General features: G+C 29.8%; 1 non-coding gene across 1 annotated transcript; it reads right to left on the bottom strand.

Annotated features, from left to right (window-relative positions):
- Window positions 1–15179: 15179 nt before the first annotated feature.
- On the bottom strand, window positions 15180–15283 carry LOC112097520. Its single transcript, XR_002905052.1, has one exon. It is a non-coding gene; the product is annotated as a small nucleolar RNA R71 (small nucleolar RNA).
- Window positions 15284–16284: the final 1001 nt, after the last annotated feature.

The raw sequence follows: 16284 nt of genomic DNA, 5'->3' as shown, positions 1-16284 counted from the left end.
TTTTACTATAATCATGAGAATTTTTTAAACAACATTTTTTTTCTTATAAATGAGTATTCTTCCTTTTCATTTTTAAATATGTATATAATTTTCAATTTATAAAATAAGTTCTTCAATTTTCAAGACTTAGCGAAAATAATTTTCAGAAATTTATTATGCCCAATATGGTACGATGAAAATCTATCATAGTAAGAACATTTTGTAATATGATTTTGCATGTTTAATTAATTTATCCTTTTCAAATGGTCTTTTTTACTCATAAATTTATTGGCATTTATTTACAAATAAATTATAATGTCCTACTAATTTATCCGATGCACTTAAAAATACACAAGATCAGAATATGTAACAATAATTGCCCAGCTACATTCCTTTAATTTCTACAAACACACTCCTTGATACAAGTGTAAAGTCCTCAATCTACCTCAAAAAATTTTACATGCCATCAATAAAATTTTCAAGTCATTTTTAATTGCAACCCTTTATCATTTTTAACATTTGGGTCCATAATCTAAGTCTTTTTTTTTTTATTTGTTCGTGAGATCTCTTAAACTTGATTGTATATACTTGAGCTTTTAGTCTTTATACATATTATTCTCATTTTATCATTTTAATTGATTATTTTTAGTTATCCTTGAAATAAATTAATGTATTTATTTCCATCTTTCTCTTTACTTTTTAAAATAATTTCTTTAATTTTACAAAACTTCAACAATAAATAAAAAATAATATGTAAGAGTGCATGCAATTGTTGTGCTTCTCAAAAACTTTATTTTTCAAAAAATATTTTTTAAAAGTTACAACAGTATATGTTATAAAAATATTTTATCTTTTTCTTTTCTTTCCCTTGGGATCAATTGACATGATGAGATTTCTATAAGTTAAATTTATTTATACTTAGCTTTTGATCTAAAATATTGTATTTATATACCTTAGACTAAAATAAATCAAGAATTGATTTTTTTTAATTCGTATAAAATTTTACCAATCTAGTTTCTTTTCAAAATAGTTTTCTTAATTTCTTATTACTTCAGCCAAAAATTTATTTTATTAATTACAAAAATTATAATATTATACTTGTATTACTACTATTATTATTATTTATTTTTTCTGTTACTACAATTATTTTTATTACTCTCAAGCCTCATGAGATTTGTTAAGAACAATTTTTTTTTTGTTTATAATGAGTACCACTCTTTTTTCTAATGCATGTATATAATTTTCAATATATAAAATAAGTTCTTGAATTTTTCAAGCCTTAGCTAAATAATTTTTAAAAGTTTATTATGGCCAATATAACATTAGGAAAATAAAAAAAATGTCTAATATGATTCTGGCATGTTTAATAGTTAATTTTCTTTGTAAATGGTCTTTTACTCATTGATTTGTTAGCATTTGTTTATAAATAAATAATATTCATGGATATTATTTTGGTGTATTTAATTTTTTTTTAAAAATAATCTACTACCATCTGTGGGCATTTGTTCGTAAACAAAAATTATCCATAACTTCAAGAAATTTAATTTTGATCATGAATTTGATCATTTATACTTAACTTTTGATCTTAATACATATTTATGTTTATTTATCATTTAAATAATAATTATAATCAATTTTTTTTATTATGATTTAAAGAGTATCATTCTTTTTCAAGAATGCATGTCTCATAAAAACAAGTACGGTATATAATTTTCAATTTCCGAAATAAGTTCTCCAATTTTTCATGGCATAACTGAAACCATTTCGAAAAGCTATGCTATCTATCTTCATAAGACTTAATAAATTTAATTTGTAAAATTTAACAATAACAATCAATATTCTCAATTATCATTTATGAATTACAAGTTTACAATCACATGGATTGACCTGTTCTTATTTTTCTCTAAAAAATTTTAACATGAAAAATAAAATTTATTTCAAATAAATAATGTCTAAATTTAGGTTTTAGATCATGAAAATATCGGCAATAACAAAAATGTCGATCAAGTACATTGGCAACAATAATCAAGCAAACTGGATCTTCATGAAAACAAATAGAATTTCCCATTAATAATATCATTGGAGTAGAACTGAACATATTGTCATAAAGAATTGGTTAAAAATAATAAAACATGAGCTGCATACTCCACAATCCCTTGTGTAATAAGACACAATGATATACAAATTAAAATAAGAAGTGTTCAACATCTATTTTTATACCATTTCCATTCATACTACAAATTATTGCTTCATGTCATATTTTTATTTACTACTGTGAGTAAAGAACACTATAACAAGCATATCAAAATCCTTCCAAATGCCGAATTACACTACAGAAACTCAAGACAAAAGGAAACAAAATGAAAATTTGGGAAAGCTAAGTGCCTTTTTATCCCAAAGAAAAGGAAACATAAACAACATGTTAGGTGCAGTAAAGAAAATAATACTTACTGCAAGAGAAAAGAATAAAAAAAATAAAAAATTGAGAGCCTTCGCAGCTGAATTGTAATAGCTACCACTTACAAGATCATTTATCGCCTTAGTTGCAAGATGCCAAATGGCCCTGAAAAGAAAAAGAACACATTCCATGACAATAAAATACCAATTACCATTTATACATAGAGTAATTAAAATTATGCATGAATATACTCTAGTAAGGAAAATTTTAAAAAATATAAATTGAGTGATCCAACTTCTTTTTCTGGATAAAATATTGGACTTTTGATTACCAACACCAAATTTCAAAAAGATTATCAAGTAAACATATTTGCATGATACGCATCATATAAAATATTCATCACCAAAGAACATACAAAGAGAGAAATAAAGCAAAAAAATTATCAAAAAGATCAGTTAGCATGCCAAATATGTGTTGACCAGTACATGGAATGCTGATCCATCTTGCACATGTTAGAGTTATAAATAGTTCCAAAATTAAGGAATTACATCAAAACTCTCCTCACAATACACATTATAACATCTACTAATCTACTGTGTTTTTCTTTTCTTTTCTTTTTTCCTTAATAGAATGTTGATCTGGACTTAATACAAATAAAAAAAATAGAATTTATATTTATAACATCTTATAGGAAATAAACAAAATTGTCTATGTTAAAACATATGATCTTATTTATGTTAGGATCAAGCGCTTACCATTGGGCTAAAAGCTTAAGCTGATAGTCAAGGTGCAACTTTATTTCCTTATACAATGGAAGCGCAGAACCCCACACTAAGCGGTGGATGGACATGAGGGACTGCACACATTTGTAATTGTGCCAACAGGCCGGGCAGTTACGCCTAAGGTAATCTTACTACCACCTCAATGAAATTACATAGAAGGATGTTACACCCACAAGCGCACAGAAGAATTGTTGGGGCTCCATAACCTCAACAATTTATACATTTCATCAAGCAGAAAAAAAAAATCTGAAATTCCAATTAAAAATGAAAAAGAAAAAATATTAAAAATAAAAAGTAAAAAGAGATTGATTTTTTTCATAAATGACCTTCTAAGATGAGATCTTTAGTGAGTCGGTGAAGAGTGAGCTCGGCTTTAATCACTAAGCTCGATCTTGATCTCACACAGTTTTACTTCTCATCTCATGGATACTCGTAAAGCACACCCATATCATTAACATCCAATTCAATAAGCAAAGTTATAGAAGATATAGTAGACACCGGCATCATTCCTAAATTATCCATCACTATGTAAGCATCCACCTTTAACAGAACATCGATGAGCTTCTGGCAGCATCTTGTATCACGAATAAAACACTAAAGACAAGGCTTTTTTTTTTAAATACTAGATTTTATAAATAGAATAGAACAATATAGAGCATTATATAAATATATAGAATCCAAAGCGGTTCAAATTAAATATTAAAATAACAGAGCATGAATATGACAAAAAATAGAAAAAACTTACCGTCTTGAAATCTTAAGCTCCCAGGTGCCCATGGAAATCACTTCTCAAAATATTTTTGCATTCCATAGATGCCACTTCAACCCTAACCAGCAACCACCATTCAATTAATAAAAAAAGAAAATTATTCAGATTGTTAAACACATAATCCCAAACAGTTAAATAAGTAAGGAGAGGCCAAAATTAATAACTTTCTCCTTAAGGTCACCCAAAATTCACACTCAAAATTTTTATGCAAAATGACACCAGATATTAAAAGAAAAAATGGGCTACCAGATCAAGCATTAGAGAGTGGAGAATGGAATTGAAATTGAAGAGTGGCAATGTGAAAAACCAGTGGAGAGTGTGGATCAAAGATTGATCAACACAAATTAGAAAAAAAAAAGTATGGCCAAATGTGGAGGAGGAGAAACGAGAGTTGAGAGAAGAAAAGAGTTGGAATTGGAGAGGACAAAAAATTAGGGCCGGCTGTGCCCTAGTTTTTCATTTTACACTTATTTAATATTTATACTTTCAATAAAAAATTGAAATTTTTTTCAAATTTATAGATAAAAAAATAATAATGTTTAGTTAATATTTCATTTAGGCGGCAGTTTTGCCCGCCAAAATGAGAAAGTGTTCATTTCATTTTAATTTACTTATATTATTATAAATTAATTTGATATTATGAAGTCTTACTTATTTTTAATTACTATAGTACTGCAAATTAAAAAAAAACTGTAATTATGTCGTAACACCTATAAATAAATTGCACAATATTTAGTATACAAATCATGCAACCACTTATATTTGTGCACAATTACTGTAATAATTTTGAGTTAATTTAAAAATATAACTGTGAAGCTTCAATTGTATAACTGGAACTATAATAAAATACAACATTATTTCATATTAGTTGTATTCAAATTATAATTATCTTAGATTAAAAAAAAAAAGGTTTTTGGGTATGAACCTTGCTTTTAGGTGGGGAGGAATTATATTGCCTTTAGGCTAACTAATAAAAAATATTTTAATCATCCATGTTACATGGATAGTTACATTCTAAATTTAGATCACTATCGTCAAAGGGCATAATTATCCAAAAAGAGATATATATAGTTATTTATGAAAATATGGTATATATCCCAAATTAAATCATGTGGGAGTTAATAGTTAAATTATAAACTAATAATATTACTATTTGGATTATAAAAATAAAACAATGTCATATATAGACCATATACACATTCTCATAATAAACATCTAATAATGATAATAGCTATCATATTTAAATTTAAATTTAGTTAAATCTAATTAATATTGGTTGACAATTCTGGTTATTACCAATATAAAAAAAATGAATTTTAATGTTATTAGATTATTAGTCATGATACCACTAATGGCAATAGATCAAAAATTAACATTACGTATTAATGTGTTTGTTTTAAGTATTTATAGAAAGTTATATGACTTAAAACAATGAATAAATATAACCATACAAATAATACAGTATGAAAGAATAAATAAAATAACTAATTTCACATAAATTTGTAGTATGAATTAATTTGAACAAGTGATTGATTTGTGAATATTATTTAAAAATTGAAACATTAGATATATTATATTTATCTAATATACAAATTGTTTTTAGAAGGTATCCATATAACATATAGATACTAGCCACTACCACTAATCATAATAAGAAAACTAATAATATTTTATGTAATTAGAATATTTGATACCATGAACAAGATAATTGTTTCATAATTATCCAATACTTGGATAAAAGTTATCCTCATATTAGTAGGTAGAGGTTTGAGTTACTTTATGCGCATTTAGAGATTGATTTTTTTTCTATTTATTTAGAAATAAATATAATTTAATACGATTCTACAGAAAAACTGCATTGCACTATCAAAATGTTAATAAAAATATTCTTATTTTTTATGTAAAATATCTTCAAATTTATAATATAATATTATAAATAATTCAATTAATTTAAAATCAATTTCATTAAATTATATTTAAATGATTCTTACTAATATAGAAGTGTCATATTTTAAGTATCTTTTAATGTTCTTTAAAAAAAAGTATATTTTAATTTTATGAAAAAATAAAAAAGTATATTTCATGTAATTTGAGGGGGGTCTTTGGTAGGTTTCTAGTTTGAATTGATTAGTTTGATATTTGCTTAAAGAAGGGTAGCTAAACGATAATGACCTTTAATTTTTGTCTTTATTTTACCTGTATAAGTATAACCGCTACTTTTGGTGGCCGGTTATATGCGCAAATAAAAAAATGATAAAAAGCAGCTGTACGAGATACAGCCGCTGTATTACAGTTGGACCCCCTAATTTATTCATTGAAATAAACAAAGCACTCAATCCCATGTTCTTTATTTCTCTTTCCGAACTAAATTAACACAGCCTTCTCTTTCTACTTCCCAACTCGTTTATACTTTGCTTCTTTCACTTTTTATTCTCTAAGGCTGCGTTTAACACGCATGATTAAATTGAATAAATATTATGGTCAGATTAAATTAGTTTGGATTATGTTAGGTTAGATTATATAATAATGTTTAATTTTTGGTATAATATCAAATTGGACAATGTTAAATTATATTTAAATACAAAACAATACTGCATTTGAGTCGTTATGAGGAATAATTGACAATAATTTATAGATAATCAATAGGGACATTAATATATAGTAAATTAGCTATTGGATAGTCATAATTATAATAAAAAAAGAAATTAATAAACTTAATTTTTAATTAATTTTTATCAGATATTTTAGATATATTTTATTTTATCAAAAAATTAGTAAATAATATACATCAAATCAATTAATTACTAGTATTATTAATTTTCATGATTATCTTTAATATTATATTAGTGATTGTGTTGTGATTATTAAATTTAAGAAAATCAACTATTGTAATAAATTATGAAATAGTTAACTTTATTGAAGTGAAATTACCAATTTAATTAGACTATAAAGGCAAAATAAAAAATAAATTTCAAGTAAATCATGAACACAATCATTAATTAATTAATTAATTTGAAGTAATAAATAAAAATGGTGTTATATATGAAAGAAATATTACAAATGGATAATTTTTTCTCTTATTCTAATCTCGTCTAAACCCACTTATAAATTGGGATTGCTAATCCCATGATTTGAGAACTATATTTGAATTTAGTCTCCATAATCCAATCCAAAGAAAGTTGTCAAATATGGAATTAATATTTAATCCCAAAATTAGTCCTATGTCACGGACTACTTAAATTTACCATCAATGGAGGCTAACTTTGCGTGCACGAGTATGCTTAGTAAAAGTTTGCCTAAAGGCGGGATGCACTTAGAAGTGGGGTGCGCTCCACTCAATAGTGGGATGTACTTAACAACAGGGTGCGCTTTAGGCCAACCGTGGTGCGCTTAGTAACTAACCAAGCCTGACCCAAAATCTAAAATTCTCTAGGATGGTAAATCACCTAGAAGTTTCTACTCTTTTGCACTTTAGTCCCTATGAGATATTTGTGCAACTTGCACCACCCACTTGCTCGGAAGCTTCATGACCTAGCACCCAACACTATAAATAGGGGTGAGCCCTCACCATTTTGCTCACCACACCAACTCCACCAGTACACACAACACACCTCACACATAAGCTCTCAAGCTCTTGTAAAAAGCTCTTTTGTATTTACTCTTTTGTGAGTAATAAAATTAAATTTGGTCATATTACTCTCTCTTCTCTCTAGCATTATCGCAAACATCCTTACTTAGCTAGTTTGAGAAGATCATTATGCTTACATAGCAATTTTTGTGCTAGAAGTTGTCTAAGTGCCACACAGGTTTGCTGCGCACAATACTCATTCCGTGACACCTAGCTCCCAAACAAAACCTAAGATTCTTTTTTATTTTCTTTTTTAATTATTATCTAAATGAACCATCTCTCAAAGTTGCTTTATTATTTGAAACCCCACACCAAAAACCTCAACAAAAGAATTCAAAACCTTTTAATTGACCGTTTACAGACCACCCTCAAGAATTGATCCATCTACAATTTGTCCTTATTCAGGTTTAAATCCAATGCCATTACTATTGGATTTGGTTTATCAAGCTAAAATGAATCATTAGTAATATTATTATTATGGCAATAATGATGAAGAAACTATAAAAGCGAGAAACAAAAAATTTAGCCATAAAGTAATGTTAAAAGAATATACAGTAGAACCTCCAAATAGGAATGCTCTATATAGGAATAGCTTCTTCATAGTAATAAAAAATTGTAGTCCCAACTTGGGACTAGTTATAATTAGAAATAAACTCCATATTGTAATAAGTTATATTTTTTTATAGATTCCGTCTTAATAAACTTACCTCCACATAGTAATAATATTTCAAAAATATATGCCATGTTACATTAAATAATTAAGATGGAACAAAATATTTGTAAAGTTGCTTGTGACAATGATTTGTTATTTAAGGTTGCAACCACATCTTTCAACTTGCGGTTATGTATTAATTGGTCAGCATAGGCATTTTCTTATTGAAGCCAAAATATTTCTAACTTCTCAAGTATGTTTGTAGCTTCCTGACATGAAACTTTTTGTATTAGTTTTTTGAAACTATATATCTTTTTTATTGATATCTGTCTATTGAATTTGACTCACTTACTAATTAATTTATTAATGTCTACACATTGAATTTGACTCACTTATTAATTTATTAATACATGACATAATTTACTTCTATATCATTTGCATTAGGGATAATTAAATAAAGACAATAATTTTTGTACTATACCTCTATTGAGTTATAACCTCTTTATAAGAATGAATTTCTTCAGTCCCAACAATATGACTATATAGAGGTTTTTTGTATTTCTAATAATTTGATAATCACTTTGGTTAAATCATATGTTGTAATATTTATCATAATTATAGTGTAAAAACTAATTTTTTTTTTATTAATGCTAATACTAGCTTATTTATGGTATGTTTGTGTATGTATTTATATAGTTTTATAATTTGTTTATTTTTTAATGAATTATTTGTTTATTTAAGGGAGATTAAATAAATAAAATTTAAAATATTTTTTAATATTTTACATTTTAACTACACTATGATTTAAATATTTAGTAAAAATTGTTTGTAAAAATGGTATTATTGAACACATTCTCACTATATTTATAATTTTTAATTATGTGTGCCAAACACATATTCATGTTTTCATTTTTAATATACAAGACACAAAAAATATTATCAGACGCACAGTTAAATTTCAAATACAACAACCGCAAAGCACCATTTTGATTCTCATTTTTATTTTAAAAATAATGTCAATTAAAAAATAATACCGAGCAAGCCCTTAATTTATGGGGATGGGAATCAAGTTTCCATTCCCAAAACTAACAGTTTTACCCCATTTAATTTTTAAAATTTCCAAATTACCCTTAGTTAAATTTTGCATTTTGTCCCTGATTTCAATACTTTACAAAATTTATGGAAATGCCTAAAACGTTTTTTAGTGTTTGGAAATAGGTCTTCTGTTGTTGTTGTTATTTTATCATTATTAATGACATTATTTTTTATTATTAATTTTATTTTTAATATTATTAATGTTGTAGTTGTTGTCTTCAGTATTTTTATTTATTTTTATTATAGTAGGTAATATAATAGTACTAAGGACAATAATTAACTAAGGACATTTTGGTAAATATAATTTTTATTTTTATTGTTTACTATAATAATACTACTAAGGACTATAATAATACTATAATAATACTACTAAGGACTATAATTAAATAATGACATTTTGATAACTTGTAATAATCTTTTTTTATTATAAGAGACAACAAACACATGGGAATATAGCCAATTCTGACTTTAATTCCTACAACTCAAGTAAATAACTTAGTAGAGGTGGGCACAATACCCGACTTGACCTAATCTGACCAGATCTGAAAAATTTCAGGTTCAGATCGGATCGGGTAGTGAATAAAATCTAATCGGGTGTATTTGTGTCAACCCGATCGGATCAGGTAACCCGATCGAGTTGGCTAAAAAAAATTAACAAATAAAAAAAATGAAATTATAACACACGCACACAGCCACACACAAACATAGGCACAAAGCCACACACAAACATATGCATAGCCACACAAACATATGCACACAGCCACAGATCATTTCACTGCCTTCACAGATCGCAGCCTCACAGCCCTTCACATTCACGACTTCATACACACACACACACATCGCAAAAGCCAAAAGAAAAGCGGCAGCCGACAACAAACGCAGAGAAGACACGGATGAAGCGCAGCCCGCGCATGCAGTAACCTAACCCTCTATCGGATCTATTCCTTCGTGACCCACAACCAGATCTGCTGCTGCAGCCTCCACCATCACCAAGTTCCTTTGAGAACTAGCTACCCAATTTTTTTTATTTTTTATGTTTTGATGGTATATAATAATATATTATATATTATCTATTAATTATTAAGTATATGCATTGTTAAATGTTAACAATTAAATGTAGGAAAGTTCTTGTATTGAAAATTGTAGAGTTTGATTGATTGATTAGGCTTGTGAAAGCTTAAATTATAAGTATGAATTCATTTTTTTTAATGAATAGATTAGTTAGATTAAACATTAAAGTTAAATATTTTATTTTATTTGTACAGTAGCTTCACCCAATCCGAATTAACCCGAATTCAACCCGATTATTTGACCCGATCTGATCAGGTTACAGCTTCGGGTTGAGTTCAGATGAATTCTTTTCTAACCCGATCAACCCGAAATTCGATCGGGTTGATCCGAACCCGAAAATGCCCACTCATACAACTTATTATGATGCCTATTCCTCATTTAAATCCAATCCTTTTCAATTCCAATGCATTCCAATTACCAATTGGTAAGCACACCATCAAGGAAGCCAATTTAAATGAAAAATGGAGCCACTTGGCATGGGCTGCAATTGTCACATTGTGAGTGTTGCAGTTATGTAGGGACTGAACAATTCCAGAGCCACATTGAGACTTAGGGGGTAGTTTCCCTTGTAAGTTTTAATTTTTTTTTCTAGAAAATACTTTTTAAAATTCAACCAAAAATTTTATTTGCCCCAATAAAATTTATTTATCCCCTCTACTTTGAATAATTTATAAAAACAGAGGCTTAAAACTATATTATCATCATTAAAATTAATTTAAATGAGTATGTTAAATCCAAAATTAGTTTAATCTAAAATTATTTTAAAACACTTAAAATCAAATTCTTTTAAAGAAATTAAATTTGCCCCCACTAGTTAGGAATTCTGACTATGGCAATGAGACTCAATATCCTTTCTTAGTTAATTAATTGAGTAGAGTTGGTTCTCTCCCTAAAAAATTATGGGCAAAGCAAATATCCCTTGAACATTTGTGAGGATAAAAATCTGAACTGAACTTCAAAAAAATGAAAATGGGAAATTAACAAAAGACAAATTATACTTGTTCATAAGTTTCCTAAAGCGACTTTGGCCATACATTCATTTATATTTCAATAAAACTACAAATTATGAACTCTTTTATAAATGTTATTTGTACCATATTTTATTATTTTATAGATCAGTCACATTATTATTATTGTTGTTGTTGTGGTTGCTGTTATTACTATGATTATTATTTCTTTTGCATTTCACAAACCTTTATCTCATCCAACTTTATGCATAAACACAAAAAAAAAAAAAGAATATTTTGTTACTATCTAAAAATCGATGTTAGTCCTAAAGGCCTAGTCTAATAAATAAAATACGTATTTAATAGTGGACCCAAGCCACTGTGCCAGGGCAACCATGGTAGATGGTGGTTTGGAAGGTACAAATACATTAAAGTGAGGCTCAACTCATATTGAACCTCGGGCTAAGCCCACTTGGGAGACCTTAGCTCATAAAGAAATGCCTTGTGAAATGAGCAAGTAGAAAACCAATTATTTAAACCAAAAAAAAAAAACAAGAGTCAAGGAGTTAGTAGATAATTAGTAAGTAAAGAGGCTCACTTTGGCGAGTATGCACCGTAATCAAATGCAATGATTGACAATGTGAAATGCATGCTCACCGAAGAATTTAGTGCAAGAACAAAGCATGCATAATATCAAATGCAATCTACCAAATGGTTTTATCAAACCAATTAATACTAATGAATTTTGTTTAGTGTAGATCCTCATATGGCCTAGAAGAAACATAAGCAGCATAATTACAGAATATTAGAAAGGATGATGTGGATTAGTTCTCAATGAAGTCTTTAGATGTGAGAATTTTTAAAAGTCAATGAGCATGTCTCATAATTAAATGCATCTTATTGATCATGGTAAAGCACGTTGTCACGAGATGAGCACTTTGTACAGCAACCTGTGTGACGGTAAGACAAATTTAGCGCAAAAGTTGTTAAGTAAACCTTATTGAACTTTTTAAGCTAGCCAAAAAAGATGTTTACAGAAAGGCTAGAGAGAAGAAGGCAATATTTCCAAATATAATTTTATTACTTACAAAAGAGAAAATACAAGAGAGCTTTTTACAAGAGTGCTTGAATTGCTAGTGTGTTGTGTGTGTGTGTGTTGGTGTGGTGGTGTGTGGTGTGTGGTGTGTGGTGTGTGGTGTCCAAAATAGTGGGTGCTCCACCTTATTTATAGATTTGGTTGCCTAGCTCTTGAAGCTTCATAGCAAGTGGTGCAAGTTGCCTAAATATCTAGCTTTTCAAAAAGTGTTGAGAATTCTAGAAATTGCACTAGGCTTGTTGAATGTGAGATGTCTGCTTGCTAAGCGGACTAAGGCTCGCTAGTTGTATAAGGCGACCCATTGTTGAGCGTACATAGTTATTGAGTGCATCTTACTGTTGAGTGGAGTTTTACTAGTTCTCAATAAAGTCTTCAAATGTGAGAATTGTTAAAAGTCAATGAGCATAAAAGTCAATGAGCATGTCTCATAATTAAATGCATTTTGTTGATCATTGTAAAGCCCGTTGTCATGGGATGAGCACTTTGTGCAGCAACCCTTGTGACGCTTAGACAACTTTAGCATAAAAGTTGCTAAATAAGCCTTATTGAACTTTGTTGAGTGTTAGAAAATGCATATTTATAAAGGAGAAAACCGTCATTTTATATTTCAAGTCTTACTAACAACCCTTACTTTTATATATTTAACCTTCTTGTGATTTAATTACATGTGTTTTATTTTAATTAAGTATTTTATGTATTTTAGGAGCATTATAGTCATTTCACAATAAAGGAGAGATCAGACGGCAAAACGGACATCACTTTTGAACTCAGGACGGTCGAAAACCTTAGGAGGAGCATAAAAGGAAAAATGGCACTATTCACATGTACGGTACTGTCGACGTTACTGTTCACGACACTGTTCACATAGACGGATCAATGACGTGGCATTGACCAATGATGTGGCATTGACTGATGAGGTGTCACGATCCTGTTGGACTAAAATTCCTATGTACTGTTGATGGTGACGTGGCAGCATATCAGTGGACGAAAAATCTAGCGTACGGTACATGCATCACACAAGATTATTTTCAACCAAGCCGCGTTACTGTTCAACCCGGGTCAAACTGTGTTACTGTTCATCCACGTGGTTAAACCGCGTACTGTTGACTGATGACGTGGCGCAATTCTGAGCGTCCAAACTGTTTTTAATCCGGTTGCCATGATTTACTCCATCTATCTATAAAAAGGGGGCCTTCCCCCTATAATTGGATAGCTCTGAATCTATTTTTGGGATCCATTTTCTGTAATTCCTTCTTCATCTTGTATTTTCTTCATATTTTAATAAATTCCCATTTTGGCCGTAGTTCAATTATGAGTGGCTAATTTTCTTTCAAGCTTGGGTTGAAGGTGAAGTCTCAACATGTGTCATGGGCTTTATTTGGTGAATTTATTTTCTCTTCCCCTCTAGTTTTTGTGGATGTTTTGACTTCTCGTCGACAAATAATAATAATCTTGTCTAGATACCGCCTTGGTTACATCGGCTCTCTAGTACAAGGTTATTATTATTTGGCACGATAAGCTCTTAGCACCATATTGATTAGAGCGTGGTTCATGAGGTGTGGATTCCCCCCTCATGATTTAATTGGCATTAATAAGGATTATTTAGCCCATGATGCATGTTGATACGGATCAAGATACCCAAGTACGTCATTTCAATAGAATTCTCTTCAATTTATTCTCACCATTTCAATACCAATTTTAGAATTTATTCTCGCCATTTTAATTTAAGTTTTAGCATATTCCAAATCATTTCCACCACAAATCCAATCATCCATTCACAAAATTAATTCTACACAATTAAAATCCACCTCCTCGTGGGATCGACACTCGTCACCATTGATCTATACTACAATAGATTCGTGCGCTTGCGAGTACATTAAAATTTGCACAACAAGTTTTTGGCGCCGTTGCCGGGGAGGTAAGTAATTTTAATTCATAAAATTAATTTTTGTGAATAATTTCTTTTAATTGTTTTCGTGTAATTTTTTTTATTAAAAAAATAATAAAAAAAAGTGAATCTACATTTAAAGGTTAGTATTTCTTTTCTTTTTTCTCTTCTTTAAAATTCTGTAATTTAATTTTCAATTTATTTTTCTTTGTAATTTTTTTTGTTTGTTTATTTTATTAATTTAATTTTTTGTTAATTTATTTCACGTATTTTTTTTGTGTATTTTTATAGAAAGGTTGTAATAGCGCAATAAGGTTAGTATCAAAATTTCTCCCTCTTCTTTATTTTTATTTGTTTGTTCCCATCTTTATTTTTATTTTATTTGTTTTGTATGCATGGTCGTAGGTCATTATTACCTAATCTTGAACCTATAGACCTTGAATTAGAAAAAACACTTCGCACACACAGGCACATTAAAAATAAATTTGGAATGGATTTACAAGCATCACAGGAGAGGCCATTTAAGGACTATTTTAGTCCCTTAGCTAATTTGAGCACATCATGCATAAGATACCCAAATGTAGCTGCTAGGAGTTTTGAATTAAAACCTAGTGTGCTAAATTGTCTCCCAACATTCTATGGCCTAGAAAATGAGGACCCATATAATCATTTGAATGATTTTCATGCCATTTGTCAAACATTTAAATATGAAAATTTTTCAGATGATGATGTAAAACTTAGACTATTCCTATTTTCTTTAAAGGATAGAGCTCTTTCATGGCTTAACATATTACCTGCTAATAGCATTTCATCATGGGAACAAATGGTAACAAATTTTTTGAATAAATATTTCCTAGTGCATAAAATCAACGCTATTCGCAGGGAAATCTCGGAGTTTACCCAGAGAGAGGACGAGCAGTTTTTCGAAACATGGGAGCGATTCAATGGGCTACTCTTGAAGTGTCCACATCATGGGTACGAGAAATGGCACCAATGCCAATACTTTTTGGAGAGATTATTGCCGAATGTGCAAGAATGGCTAATGGCAACAAGTGGAGGAGAGCTAATGTCAAAAAGTGCATCAGAGATTTGGGAATTCTTCCAGCGACAAGCGGATAATTCCCAACAACGGAGTCGATCACTCAGGAATACTAGAAGAATTAAAGGAGTAAATGAGGTTCAAATTGGCGAGTCAACTTCAGGAATCAAAGAAGTCAAGGAGATGGTGGAAGGTCTTGCTCGACAAATAGCATCGTTATCGACTGCTAAATCAACAGAACCACATGACCATGACTCATACTCAGATCAAGCCAATGCCATAGGTGTAATGAGAAAGCCATCAAATTACAACCCATACTCCAACACATATAACCCTGGATGGAGAGACCACCCCAATTTTTCATGGTCTCAAGGATTTCAACAGAACGGACCAGCAGCTCCAGCTCTACCAATTCCACAAAATCCTCAAGCCTCTCAGCCCCTATTTAGACCATACAATCAGAACCAGAACTACTCTCAACCCAGACCATGGGAGGATTCATTCCAGAATCTCAAGAATCTTACTCACTCCACGATTGAGCAACAGAACCGCACCATTGATGGACTACGAAATGAGTTGAGAGCAGGCTTCAACTCACAAGCCCAATCAGTTTCAAGCCTCGAGAAGATGGTGGGACAACTTACTTCTTCAGTTCATACCTTGGCAATGACTGTTGAGAAAGGCAAATTTCCAAGTCAACCAGTGCCTGATCCTAAAGGAGTACATGAAGCAAGTACTAGTTCACCACAACAGCATGGAGAGGTCAAAGTAGTCATGACCTTGCGAAAAGGAAAAAAAGTCGACAACAAAGTGGAGATGCCGGTGACAAAAGAAAATCAAATTGTACCTGTGAATGTTGAGGACTCATCACCGGAGGAGAGAGAAGAAACCAACCCACGGGAATATATTCCCAAAGCTCCATTTCCTCAGAGGTTAGCTA

Source organism: Citrus clementina, unplaced genomic scaffold, assembly GCF_000493195.1.
Source record: "Citrus clementina cultivar Clemenules unplaced genomic scaffold, Citrus_clementina_v1.0 scaffold_6, whole genome shotgun sequence".
NCBI classification, from domain to species: Eukaryota; Viridiplantae; Streptophyta; class Magnoliopsida; order Sapindales; family Rutaceae; genus Citrus; species Citrus x clementina.
This window is presented reverse-complemented; position numbering and strand designations above follow the sequence as displayed.